The sequence below is a fragment of the Squalius cephalus genome (assembly GCF_949319135.1).
Source record: "Squalius cephalus genome assembly, chromosome: 4".
Taxonomy (NCBI): domain Eukaryota; kingdom Metazoa; phylum Chordata; class Actinopteri; order Cypriniformes; family Leuciscidae; genus Squalius; species Squalius cephalus.
The window spans coordinates 15,918,127-15,932,520 of NC_137125.1; positions in this window are offsets into that span (position 1 = coordinate 15,918,127).

Consider the following 14,394-nt stretch of genomic DNA (forward strand, 5'->3'; position numbering starts at 1 on the left):
TGAATAGAACACAGGTGCCCAGCTTATTGTAAAGAACAATCGCTTCTAGCCTACAATATAATCTCAGTGGGACTGTCCCTGTACATTGATGCTGTGTAATGATTTCCTATTAACAAAGTCTGCTTCATGCGGACCAGACGGGCGCTTTATGCGCACGTGGGTGCAGTCCAGAGCTCCGATAACATTTGGGAAAGCTACAAAAGTTAAGTGTTTGTCTGTCAATTGCCATGTCTTACATTAACAGACAATAAATATTTCCATTTTCTATATAGTTCTTATTTGAACTTACCAGCGATTCCATAAAAGGCTTGTTTAATACTGTGAATCGCTCTGTGGCCAGGGAAGGTGATGAACACATTGAGTAATTTTTTTAAAGACAGGTACACAATTCGTACAGAGCGGCAAACCTATGCTTTGCTGATGTTCTCTGCATCTCCAACTGTGTACAAAAATGTTCCGCTGGCAAAAAAGCGAAGTGCAATGCACACAGTCTGCGGGACTGTGAGCGCTTTATTGCGCCGTGTGCTATTTGCGATGTGTGGGCTCAGTAATCTGCAAATATATGCTATCCCTTCCCTCGAGAATCTATACCGCTCATGCAGGTAGTAGTCAGAAAAAGCCAACGGGTCTGCCCTGTCCCTGAAAGTACGCTCTCTTTGAAATGCCCTGCGTATGATTATCGCTCCCTCATCCACCACCTCATCAATGAAAGGACACGCCATGACTATGCGTCCTCCTACACGGGTGGAGCTCCCTATTTATAGACATTTAGGCTAATTGATTCATTACAAAAATCACACCAACTAAACAAATAGGCCTACAATTACTTCTTTACATTTGTTTCACTTTTTGTATGTTCGAATTACATTTTGTTTCACTTTTTGTATGTTCGAATTACATTTATTTTTAAAGTGCATTTGTTTTCATTGTTGGACTGATAGTGGTTAGGCCTACATGAAATAAAATGACAGCATGCCAGAGAGTCCGATGTAATATCATCACATTCCCAGTGGGTCAGTGTTAAAACGGTATTCTGGTTAAGCATCAACTCAGGCTTAGCCTGACAGTTAGCCTGCCCCGGACCAGGCTAGTTTCCCAGCATAAGTTTCCAGGGTAACTGAGTTTGAACTATTTTAAGTTTGCTTTATGAAACAGAATTCACAGACAATAAGTCTGACTAACCAAAATAAGCCTGGCTTATTTTCTAATCTTGTTTTATGGAACAACCCTCTGTTTAGTTAATTATCTTCATTATTGTCATCATTAGTTCAGTTCTGTCACCTGTGTTCAGTTAATTTACTCATTATTATTATGTTCATCACCTGTCTTCACTGTGTATTTAAGTTCCTTGTCTTCACCCAGTGATTGTCGGTCAATGTTTGTGAATAGTCACACTGTCACGAGTCTGGATCTTGTCTTTTGAATAAATATTTGAGTATATTGTATCTTCGCTTAGAAATCCTCTTCCTTCTACCCTTAAACGTTACACATACAATGAGAAATATGTTTTTATAAAATAAGTGTTAAGGCATAAAATCACATGAAATTTATACATATGTGTTCATTCATTAAGAAAAGATTAGAAAAGATATTGGGTGATTTCAACCTTGTCGAAGGTGGGACTCGAACCAATGTCGTTCACGTCATTGATTTGCCCATGAAATGTATAAAAAGGCAATTTTCTATAAAATATGAATACCAATCTACCAAAAATCACACAGAAGTGTTAAAGGTGGGTTTACCTTTTCCCTTTCCATTCATTTTTCTCTTTTTTCCTTCTCTTTTCTCTCTTTTTCCTTCTTCCCCTTCTTTTTCCTTCTCCCCTTCCTCAAACAGACTATTGTTCCCCAGCTTTCTCATTGAAAAAAGCCTGCCAGCCCAATTTAGGACAATGTTTAATGGCTGGGGACAGAGACACTGAAAAAGAGTTGGAAAACTTAAAACTAATTGATAGTCATTGGCATACCAACATTTTGAGTCAGGCCCTCAACACTTTGCAGCAAATCAAGTGGAACAAGGGGGACACTATTTCCCTTACGGAAGATGCCATGGCTTTACAAAAACACCTCAAAAGTGTGGAGCAGAGGTCTCAAAACAAAAACTCAAAGAGAATGTGAATGTCACTGACTGGAAGGTTTGGCTGAGACTTTGTAGACATGTAGGTGAAGCATCCAAATTGCTCCTTACATCATATGTGAGTCGAAATACCAAGCCTCCTAACGAAGATGTGGTAAAATCACTGACTAAATTAGAACAACAGTGTAATGAGTTGACTCGATTAGAGATCCGAGGGAGGAGCGGCAAGAAAGTACCTGTCCTTCTTACAAAGGACAGGGTTGAGTCCATGGTCATGCTGAATGAAAGCAGGAGCAAAGTGGGCATGGACGAAGACAATCCTTATGTTTTTGCCTGGATGGGGGCTTTAACACACATCCATGGATCAGACTGTTTGAGGAAAATTTCTAAAACTTATGGCGCGAAAGACCCCAGGAGCCTTACATCGACCAAATTAAGGAAATAAGTAGCAACAGTAGTCTGATCATGAATTTAAAAAACAATGAACTTGAGCAATTGGCCAAATGCCTGGGACATGACATTAGAGTACTTTGCGAGTACTACAGACTGTCCGAAAATACAATTCAATTTGCAAAAGTAAGCAAGTTGCTTTTGTCTTTAGAAAAAGGTGCAGATTGTTATAAAGGAAAATCTTTGGAGGAGATTACCTTTAGTACTGAGGGCGAGTAAAATGGATTTGGATTTTCACACTACAGTGATTGTATTTAATGCATTATATCTGTGGTTTAATTTGTGTTGTTTTGTTTATATGACATTTTTTTTAATTGTTTGCTTTACAGAGACTGAAAATGACACAAAGCCCTGCTTCCAGATGTTGACAAGAGCATGAATGTTAAACCACAGAAAAAGGTCAGCACTAAAGAGATCTAGTGGTTAACCTAAAGGTGATAATGGAAAAGTTGCAATCCACAACCATAGTGTCCTAGAGTAAAATGTTTTCTATTCTATCATCATTTCAAAGGGATAGTTCACATAAAAATTTAAATTCAATCATTATTTACTCACCCTCGCGTTGAATTTCTTTGTTCAGCTGAACACAAAGGAAGATATTTTGAAGAATGTTTGTAACCAAACAGTTTTGAGGCACCATTGACTTCCATAGTAGGAAAATAAATACTATGGAAGTCAGTGGTGACCCAACACTGTTTGGTTACAAACATTTGGAGTATTGTTTTGGAATAACTTTTTTCAGATATTATGATCAAATAAGCAAATGCTTATCAAAATGCAGTTTTGACATGCGATTTAACTGTACACTGACGCAAGCGTCACATCTCAGAAACGGGTAAGTAGTCAGTAGAGCTGTTATGCATGTTATGTAGAATCTGCATGTTTGTTTATCATCTTATCACAGTTATTAGTTTTGACATGTGATTTAACTTTACACTGTTGTGATCTCCAGAAGCCTCATAGAATGAAGATGAACAACTCTCTACCTCAAAACAACTCTCTACCTCAAGAAAATCCGTCAGTCGCTCTCCTGCACACAAACAAGAAATGTTCTCAGGTAATGAATATGCTGCTCTTCTGCACAACTTATACAACCTGGTCAAATTCTTAGCTTGATATTTACATTGACATTTAATAATTTTATCTTACAAATGAGGAGAGCAATAGAAACAATCAGAACAACAATATGATTAAACAGAATACAACTGTATACAACTGTATACAAGTGCTGTATCAAGTCTCAGTTAGTCTAACACAGAACCCATAGCTATTCTATTAATTTTTTCTGATACAAAAAAATTGCTAAGTGCTAGTATTAATTGGTCAGGTGCTGATGATAAAGATGTGTCTTTAGACGTCTGTAGCCACGTTTCCATCCAGTTTTTGCGCTGTTTTGTTATCTACAGAATTGAAACTTGATGTCTCCAGCCTGTCTCCATATAATTGGCCTTTTACCGCTAAAATGACGTGTGTGAAGCCATCCCTAAAGAAACGTATTGTCAAATAAGTTTTGTTTCACAAAACAATCTACCCTTGAGCAGTTTCCATACATCATTTTGAGTCTATCACAAATTATATCGTATCTTGTGCGCTCCAAATATTTCTAAAATGTATAGAGTAATGAGACAATAGAAATTTGGCCAGTTTATTGCTTACTATTGTTACACAGGGTTCCTACGCAGTTTGTAAAAGTATGGAATTTGATTTGAGTAGTTTCCAGGTCTGGAAAAGTATGGAAAAACAAAATCAGAGTATGGAATAAAAATATTAGTTTTTTCCAGACAAGTGCCCGTATTCAGTTTTATAAAATATAGAATTTCTACAAAATAAATGTATTACACAGACTGGGTTTTTCTCAATTGTAACCTATTCTCAATTTTATGAAATAATATCAATTCTTAAATCCCAATAATCTATCTTTTAGTCTGTGCTGTTTTGACGAATAAACAAAACTTTGTAGAGCCTCCCATCCAATAAAATCTCAGTAAGTTTTGTTTCATATAAAAAGTAACAAAGCTCAAAGTATCAGCTTTCAAATTCCATCCATTTTATTATGAAAATCAAACAATAGATACTGTTTGGGGCTCTTTAATGTGGCAGATCGCTATAGTAATATATATAAATTACATATTTTTATTATTTAAAACAACCCAAATACACCTACATTCATTTGGATGCTGCATTAAACAAATTCTTAAAGGGAATTTTTTTTTTTAATATTAAGGGCTTAGGACGTTCCAATTCAGCCCATTGCAGTTTCCGCCAGTAGTGGGCACTCGTGCAACTCATACATCCGAGTGAACGAGACGGAGGGAAGTTAGCGAGTGAAGGGCATGACAATTTTGGACTGGAACGCAGCCTGGATCTTCAGGAGCACTTGATAATACAGTCAGATGTGTTGGATCAGGGTTTGAGCTGAACTCTGCTGGTAGGTAGATCTCCAGGAGCAGGATTGGGCATGCCTTTTGTAAATAATATCACGTAATGTTACATTTACCCCAGAAAAGCCACATTTAATGACCACAAACTTGTTAGTCATATGCATTATATTGCATATTCATTGTATTTTTACTTAACATGTTCTTTAATTTTAAATAGTGGATGTAAAAATTATAATTTAAACATGCATTAAAATTGAAGTCAAGAAAGTCGCAGTTTGATGTAAAACTGTTGAGGTATAAGACTGAAAATACGTAATTACAAAGACTACAAACCCAAAAGGCGCACATGTGACATCATACCTTTTCTCTCAATGAATGAAGCTAACTTTACTGAAGCTAACATCTGTCATTTTTTCTATAGCCTTACATTATAATCGTAACGGTACGCCATTATGCCTGAGTGTTTTGTACCAGACTGCACTCATACGAGCAACGGATCATGCTCGTTGTTTCGCTTCCCTGGTGATGAAAGGACCAGGAGTCATTGGATTAAACCAAGCGTGCCGCACAAGCCCTGAAAAGTGAAGCCAAAACGTCTCGATCACCCCCCGGTGACTGGTCCTAGTATAGGTCATAAGCCCCGCCTCCCTGTGTTATTCAACGGGACACGAGACCAACTAAACAATTAAATACACTTCAAATATCTTTTTTCCAAAGGTGGTTTCTTTCATTTGCTGTCGTTTTTATCACGCTGATGTAAGTTCAAGTGTCTGTTTCAAAAATAAGTTGGTTTTTAGTTAGTTACGTGATGCTGTGGTGTAACGTCATGATTGACAGCTGTGGTTGACAGGTTCTCCGAGCGAAGTAGTCACTGAAGCACCAACGGACATTTTTTTCGGGATCTTCGGAGGACTGAGGTGATTGTATTTACTTTATTTTAATAAGCCTCTTGTCGTACTGCAATACATTTTTTAAAAAGTATGCAGAATGCACTTTCCCTGCGAGAGTGAGGGCGGAGCGTTGATTTCGCAGCTTTACTTCCTGCTCACTTCTGCGCAGGTCTGGTCCCGAAATCGCTACTGCGCAGACTCAAGTTCCAATATGTCAGCTCCATATCGGGACTCTGGCGGCTTCAGTTCTCATCAATGGAAGAGAGCGAAGGGGCGTCGTCCATCTTTTTTTACAGTCTATGGATTAAACACATCAGGTGAGATACATATCTGCGTGGAACATAGCTAAGTTACCTAGCTAGTAGCAAGCAATGAACGTTAGCTAGGATTACCGCGTTAACTTAGCCATGTCATTTTCATTACTCACAATATTTAACAGTAATTTTAACTAATTTAAATTTAACACCAGTCAGATGGACCAAGCAAAACTGACATACTCTACATACAGGGGTATGCACTCATTCAAAGTACTGTACAAGTATCTCTGTTGCCACGAATGGTGTTATTCATTTTTGCAGCCAACTCTTTCCAGGCTGTGCGTCTGACAAGTTCATTGTGCAGCAGTCTGGCGCACCTAGTTGCTGGTGATCTCATACTGGCAGATAAGGGGTTCCTGATCTCTGACATTGTGCCTGCAGGTGTCATAGTGAACATACCACCCTTCCTCAATAAGGGAAGGTTCACAGAGAGTGAAGTTAAGGCAACGAAGGACATTGCCAAGAACCACATCCATGTCGAGAGGGCGAATGCCAGGCTGAAGGAGTTCAGGATTCTGGACCTGATTCCTTCGCACCTCCGGAATTCTGCCATTGTGCTGGTGCAACTCTGTTGTGCCTTGGTAAATTTGCAAAATCCACTCATTTAGGAAATTGCCAGCACCCTTGTTGTTGATTAGCCGATCTGTTCTTGTTCTAATTCCAATCATCACTAAAATGTACAATAATTAAAAAAATCATCTGTGCAATGTCTACTTTGTATGTATGATTTTCTTTCATAATGTTGTAATTCATAATTGTTGTGTTCATAATGTTCTGTTTAAAAATGAGTAAGTTTATTAAAATCCTAATATGGTTAAGGCAAAGATTTAAAATTTGTAATGGATCATTAGCTTCCCTGTTTTTTTAACAGGTACTGACAGGAAACGCGACAGGAACGCTGATCCAGTGTCTCCAAAAGAACTTGGAACTTGTAAAAAAAATAACTGATTCTATAAAAAAATCAACTATTTACACATTTACATATTTACATGTCCTCCTCTCTAATGGCCAACACTGGGAGCATGTATTGGGTGTAGTAGTTCTCCAGGAGGAGGAGATTTCCACACCAGGCAGGGTCTTTGAGGATGGACAGGATGATTGCTTCCTTTGTGGTCCACACCACAAAGTAACATAACTCACGGCCATGTAGAGCTGTCCTTGGACCTGGTGTCAGTATGGGTGATCCTCTTTCAAGACGTATGATCCACCCTCCTGATGTTGTGGCTGTGGCTCTGGCTCAGGTGACAACAACCATGCCATGCCACACTGTGTGCCCCTCAACGCAGTCCTGAACCAGTCCACATCCTCAGAGGTGATGTCTCTGGCCAGGGGGTTGTATGTTGGCGTGAGGCGTGTGGGTAAAGCTCAGTCATCGGCTGGATGATTTTGGAAGATCGAGGCTTCTTCTACTGGCACTCCACATCAGTTGAACTGATCTCCCACATGGTGAAAATGACCAGTGCTGCAGCATGGCTACATTTAAACTCTCCTCGTGCACAATCACAGGCAGAGCTAATAACAGACCTGTAAAAATAAAATAGCATACCATTTCTTAGAATGCTGTAATATATTTAATTAACAGCAAAACATCAATGGGCAGGAAATATGTACCAATTAGTGTTAGTGACGTTTGTGTATCAGCTGTCTCTGAACAGCAAATTATACACCATTCAACATTAACCCTCTGGGGTCGGCAATCAAATGTGATGCGATCTGGGAAAACCCGTCGGATGTCGCGCTGGGCCATTTTCAGTAAATTCCAAAATAGTTTGAATGTCATTTTTTTTGTCAATTTTTTTTTTCCATTAAATTATTATTCTATAACATCTTTTCTCTTATCTCTGAAAATATCTTGGCAAAATTCCCTTGTTTAGTGCAGAAAAACAGCGATTTATAGTGTCAAGCTGAAAATACTCTCTTTCTCTAATGCATTCTATGCGACCATTTCTCTAACGCCCGGCAGAGGTGAAAAAAAAAACAATCGCCGTATATCCCATACATCTGTCCGTCCCTTAACACTACAAAGATAGTTTACCTTTAAAATAAACCACATACATGTACAGTGAATGTGTATAGTGCGCATTTCACGGCAATCCTGTTTAAACTATAACGTCACGCAGTTTTATAACAGTCAGTTAATTAAACCTGTTTTTCTCAAAATTCCGTTACAGAAAATCATAGCGATCTGCCGACTTCAGATAAACATAACTTTTGCTACCAACAAGCTATGATAAAAATAAAAACAGATTTGGAAAGGGCTTGATACCAGCTTCCATATGATATCAAAACCTGTAATAGGTAAAATTTCACCATGTGGTGGGTTTTCCCAGATCGCATTACAAATAAGCTTTTGTTCGCCAATTTCTGTTCATATGTTAAATATATAGTATGTGATGTTTTGTCAAAAATAAAGTAGGTATGTTGAATTATCAACTAAGATGTTATTATAGTGTTTGTTCCAATATTAAAACTAATGAATCCTTACCTTTGAAATACATATGATAAAATGTATACTTTTTACAAAGAAAGATTACACTTGAAATATTGTTAAAATTGTAATTGTTATAATTGTAACCTTTTACTACCATTGACTACCATACATATTTTTTTCCGAAATAAGGTCCCATGAGCCGGAAGCGGAGGGGAGGGACTTAGGCTCTCTATACAAATGTTGACAACAATATTTCTCATTTTGAACGTTGCAAGTCAGCGGCGGACTCAGATCTGTATTAGAAGCAACAGAAGAGGACCCAGAAGAAGCTCCTCACCATCGAAAACACTGCACCCACAGTTTCCTCAGACAAGAATGAGGAATGTCTTGTGTGTAAGGACACATTCAGATCATCATTGTCTGGGGAAGTGTGGGTGCTGTGTCTCTGGTCACATGTGGCAGAACATCATATCTGTCATAACTGTGACAATGAGGAGGCTAATGCCTTTTAATGTTCCTTTTTGTTTGTACTGTTTATCTGTTAATGCCTGTTTACATTAGTCAGGTTTCCATCCAAATGAACCTCTGGGGTCCGTTCTTCGTACGTCGCTAACTCACTTAGCTGGATTTGATTGTTGGCGATTTGGCATGATCTTGGATTGGTTGGTTTTTCGACGCTCATCCTGGACTTGCTGTCATAGCAACGTGCGTAAGCTTAAACCTGCTTGCGAGCTGGCTTATTTCATGTAAACAAGATTAGATCACGGCTTTATAAGTGGAGGTGATACAGGAAGTCTTTCGCAACCTTGTCTTGTCCATTTTTACGACAGGAACCTGTTGCTGAAGGTGCAAGAATAATTTGCAGAGCTTTTCTAATTAATCGCATATTGCGAGATAGACAGGATCCTTTAGCGCAGCGCGATAATCTACTTATTGAGAGATATCGTTTTTCTCATGAGGGTGTCGTATACATCCTTAATTTGTTGGAACCACGTTAAATGTTCGACTCGTCGGAGTTGGGCTTTAACAAAGGCACAAACTGTTTGTATTGCATTGAGATTCTTTGTGAGTGTCATAATACTAATCATAACCGGCAGGTGTGTCGAAGAACCTAATTAGCCAGATCATGACTAGGCCGATGATATCATCTTGGATGTCTCATTTGATCTCGGATGTTTTAAGCAACGCACCAAGAACGGACCCCTGTTTGCCACCTGACTCTTCTGGCTCATATAGTGTTGTTTCAAACTTTTCCACTGTCTTCTGAGAATATGCCATGGTTTCTCAAAGCCTCTGTCTAACATTTGTTTTTGCAGCCACTGATACATGGTGATTCTTGGCTGTTTTTGTTTCTTAGAATCATTCGAGGAACGTTGAGGAACAGCTCAACGGTATTTAGGTTTTAACCATACCTTAGCTTTTCCACCTTCCCCTTTGGATTTGCAGTATTTACATTCAGATGTTTTTATGCACATTTTGAATTTATGCATATAAACAGCTGCATGGAAACATGACTACTGTTACATTATTTTGAGAATTTATATAATGCTAATTTAATTTAATTTTCATATTGATCATACTGTTTTGAAAATGTATTAATAAATGTATTATTAAATGGATTGAAATTTCCAATAAAAATATATTCTAAACAAATCAAGTTTGTAGTGTGGGGTTACTTTTGATGAAACTGAAATTAAATTTTTTTTTTTTGCAAAGATAAAGGACCAAATATGTTTGCAGTTGCCAAGGTCATAGTCAGATATATTTAATAAAAACAAGCCTTTTGACCCACCTGTGTGTTACTTTCGTCCCAACTGACGGGGTCGAAAGTAACAATGTGCAACTTATGTTCAAAGTGAAATTATACTGAAGTCTTTCTACATTTGTACAAAATACCACCCGGTATTGATAGACCACCACACTATTGTTATTGATTACAGCAAAAATATATCCGTCTAAAACTTTATCTTTTTAAAATATATATATGATGTCCTATATCATATGGAACGTCTGCTTTGATGTAAGGACGCGCCGGTTGTAGACACTGTTAGAATGTTGCACACCATTTTCTTTTGCATGTAGTCACAAGTTTCACCCTGTAAATATTTGATGTAAACTCACATTAAACAAATGCCCCCTTTCCAAAATATATTGCTTCCAGCGCCCCCCACCTGTCTTTCTTGTGCAGTCTGTTCACGTTTGTTCCATGAAAGCTGTGCAGAGAACAATGGGGTTATAGATAATGATGATGAAGGTGTCTTGAGGTGCAAGAACTGCTTGTTTCCAGAGATGTAATGAGTTAAACTCTGCGGGTTGTTTTACTAAGGTAGTTCTCAAGGTTTGTGCAGGCTGGAGTTTTTTTTAAAAAAGATTGGTTATGATTGTATGTTTTCAGTTATTAGTAAAAATGACTTCAACTGGGTTGCCGAAAATGCTGGATATCTGTTGACAAGCATGAGGAGGGAATCATCCGAAGGCTAAAAAAAATCACCACGCTAATAAAGCAGCCTTTGCGGAGTACATTAGACTTTTCTCAGACAGTCAAGAAGCCATTCATGTTAAGACAGAAAATATATGGGTACGGCGTAATTGGATGATCTACAAAGCAGGCACGGCACCAGGATTTCAGTTTTGGATGGGCCAGACCAATTGTGGGTGGGCCTTAAATTAAAAACGTTATCCAATCACTGTTTAACCTAATAAAAATTACTGACTAATATACTGTTATATTATCTGTGCGTATAATATAGATTTTAATAGCTTGATGCTCTTTAAATATTTTGTTGCATTGTAAAAAGTGTCGGTGCATAGGACGGACCTATCTGCGGTCGCTCTCCATGGTTCTGACCAAAGAGCCCTTTGTAATCTCCATTACGCATCATACCTGGCGTTGTCTCTTAGTGCGCTATGAAGACTCTTGAGGTATAACTTCACTAAAGGTATACTACCACTAAAGGTATACCATTGCTAGGTGTCTTCAGGGCTATCATCCACTCGCGAGGCAGAGGCGCTGGCGCCCTCCTAGCAACGGCGCTGGTCGCCGAGAAAGTATGTGCAATTATGTCTGGAGACAAGACATGTAAGACGTGATTTTTACCACTTCATTGAATTTTGTTTTGTAGAAAGACTTTTTAAAAGATTTTCGTTTTGTATAAATTGTATCTTAATTTTGATCAATGTTTTATCAACCAATTGCCTATATTTAATAAATAAGATGAAAATATATAGCAGACAATGTAATGAGGCGCCGGCATGATCACTTGCATTGCACGTGAACTGAAGGGTGCCGAAACTCAGCTTGTGCCTCACAGATTTTAGAAATATAGGCTATCTATTATAGAAAGCTTGAAATGTCTACTTTTAAACAAAAATATTCAAAACCAAAAGAAATAGGCTACTCTCTGAATAGGAAATATGAAATGTGCATTTCTCTCTGGCGTTCATGGCGAGTCCGCATCGTCAACTTAATCTTTGCAGCGACAAAGAAAACACCAGTTTATTAATTAATAATTAAATGTCTCCTTGCTATTTTAGACACATTCATAATCATTACTTTTACCGGTTCTTTGTGGCTAGCTTTATGCATGCGGTCGTGCGCTTCAGTGCAGCTATATTACGTAAACGCTCATTATCCTGTGTAGGCTATATAGCCTATTTAAGTAGCATAATTAAAATAATATACATGGGCGATTTGTCCACGAATGGCTTAAATGAACAACTACTAGTCGACTAGAAAAAAAAAATTAAGTTGGAGGCAGCCCTATTCCACATATTTTCGAACCAGGAAGCAGGCCATTCTGGGTTGACCGAGTGACCCTGCAAACTGTTGAAAAGTGGGTGGGCCTGGCGGGCCTAGGTACAAAGAGATCTCCGCCAACTTTGCTACCTTCACTACTTTGGCCACCACTTCTATCTCTGGATGCCAAGAACGCTTTTAACATGTCCACATCCAGACTGTGTAAAGAAGGGGCAAACATCAGCAGGACTGCACCAGAAAACCAGACAGGTAGTTGATGTTATAACATATTGCTTCATGGCCTCTGAGTATCTGTCATGTAGGAGATGCAAGAGGAAGGTGATCGGCTGGAGCTTTGACATCGTATCACAGCTTGAAATTCGTCATGGGCTTCAGTTTCCCAGCGTCCATGTGCCATGACAGATTCCCAGAGCTCTTGTAAAGTGGTCACCCCAGGTCACGTGATGCCTGTTTCTTTCGGACGCCCACCTGCTATGCTCCCTGTACCCAAACTATTAGCGAAAAAATAATGAATGTCCTGTTTATATGAAACATAAGTGTATATACACTTACCTCGGAAAATGCTTTTCCTGGCAGAGTACAAAACATACATGGAATTGATGTTGACTACTTCATTCTTGGTGATTCTGCTTACCAGACCTAAACCCAATAGAGAATCTTTGGAGGGAGCTCAAACTCTGTGTTTCTCAGCGACAGCCCAGAAACCTGACTGACCTAGAGAAGATCTGTGTGGAGGAGTGGGCCAAAATCCCTCCTGAAGTGTGTGCAAACCTGGTGAAAAACTACAGGAAACGTTTGACCTCTGTAATTGCAAACAAAGGCTACTGTACCAAATATTAACATTAATTTTCCCAGGTGTTCAAATACTTATTTGCAGCTGTATCATACAAATAAATAGTTAAAAAATGATATATTGTGATTTCTGGATTTTTTTTTTTTAGATTATGTCTCTCACAGTGGACATGCACCTACGATGACAATTTCAGACCCCTCCATGATTTCTAAGTGGGAGAACTTGCAAAATAGCAGGGTGTTCAAATACTTATTTTCCTCACTGTATGTCTTCTCTAATCTAAGCAAAGCTAGCGAGCTAACTTAGCAAATCAATTATCAATAAGTAGTTTAAGTAGCTAATAGGGGTGTAATACACGTATTCATATTGAACGGTTCGTTGGACCATTTTTCCTGCCGACCAAAATTTCATTATTTCAAATGTAGTCGCGTTGCGCGTGGTTTTTAGGACATATATAGAGAAAGATGAATGTCAATTTGAATGTCAAAATAACGCATAAACAAACAAAACTCCAGTAAAAAAAAAAAAAAAACAGTACTCAAAAGTATTGACTGTTCCTTTTCCCTCAGTAACAGGATGAATCGGCAACCTGAGCGATTAGTAACATTCTTTATAAAAGAATATATACATAGAAACAAAGAAACATATCAAAAATGTAATCGTTTATGCGACCTCATGCTAACCTTGTGCGTGCATGTTCAGCTGGCTTCTTTGTCTGAATTCGAAATAAATCGACTCACTCAACATACCGCAGAGTTATCCGCCCTCTAGTGGTTAATCATAGTACTGCACCAAAGACACAGGAGCTTCTTTGCGGTTTACAAATCAAAAGTAGTTACAAATAAATTTACTTTAGGACTAAAAATAATTAAAAAATATGAATGTACCATAGATTGTAAAAAAAAGATGGACGACGCCACTTCGCTCTCTTCCATTGATGAGAACTGAAGCCGCCAGTGTCCCGATATGGCGCTGACATATTGGAACTCGAGTCTGCGCAGTAGCGATCTCGGGACCAGACCTGCGCAGTAGTGAGCAGGAAGTAAAGCCGCGAAATCAACGCTCCGCCCTCACTCTCGCAGAATGCACTCATGGAGAGTGGATTCTGCACAATTTTTACAAAATTTATTGCAGTACGACAAGAGGCTTGTTAAAATAAAGTAAATACAATCTCCTCAGTCCTCTGAAGATCCCGAAAAAAATGTCCGTTGGTGCTTCAGTGACTACTTCGCTCGAGAACCTGTCAATCACAGCTGTCAATCATGACGTTACAACACCGCATCACGTAACTAACTAAAA